We start from the raw sequence: 808 nt of genomic DNA on the forward strand, positions 1-808 counted from the left end.
TTCCAGTTTTGATATCTCATGATCTACACATGCTGGGGTGACGAAATCTGCATGGTAGGTAGCTCTTTTGCTGGGGAAGAAGTGGCGTGAGCTTGGGCCCCCTATCGGCTTGCTCAGGAACTGCAGGTCTATCTTTGAAAATATTCAAAAGAGGATAACTCAAGAACCGGTGGACGGATCGTCGTGATTTTTGGTATGTAGGTAGCTTACGTGATGGTCGGTATAATTATGCGGCAATTATGCAAATCTGGATGTAATTTGCATAATTAATGGAGAAATTCTATAAATCAGCTGCATTACATTGTAGGACTATTCAAGCTTATGACATGTAATTGAGAACGAGAGAAACGCAGGCAGATATTGATTATGTAAATTAATACTTAATTTGCATAATTAATGAGAAAATGTAATAATTCCATAATGCTAACTGCCTGGAATTTCATACTTGGGGTTGCTGGTGTCTTTTCTAAATTTAAAGCGACCAGTGTTACTGCAGTAACGTACGGACCTCCCACGACGCCCATTTCCGAACTTGATCTTGCTATCGTCAACGGTAACTTGCTCGCAAAAAATCGTGAACATCCATTTGCAGTTTCTCGAATTATCCCGCTAACAACAATAACGACCACCACAAAAGGTCAAAATCAATGACATGGGAACCCCCCCCACGAGGCCCATATCCGAACTTGACCTTGGTATTTTCAATGGTAACTTGCCAACTGAAAAACATGAACATCCATTTAAGGATACTCGAGATATCTTGATGACAAGAAAAAAACACAAAAAACAAAGGTCAACTGCAGTGACA

Source organism: Branchiostoma belcheri, unplaced genomic scaffold (assembly GCF_001625305.1).
Source record: "Branchiostoma belcheri isolate BF01 breed outbred unplaced genomic scaffold, Haploidv18h27 scaffold849, whole genome shotgun sequence".
NCBI lineage: Eukaryota > Metazoa > Chordata > Leptocardii > Amphioxiformes > Branchiostomatidae > Branchiostoma > Branchiostoma belcheri.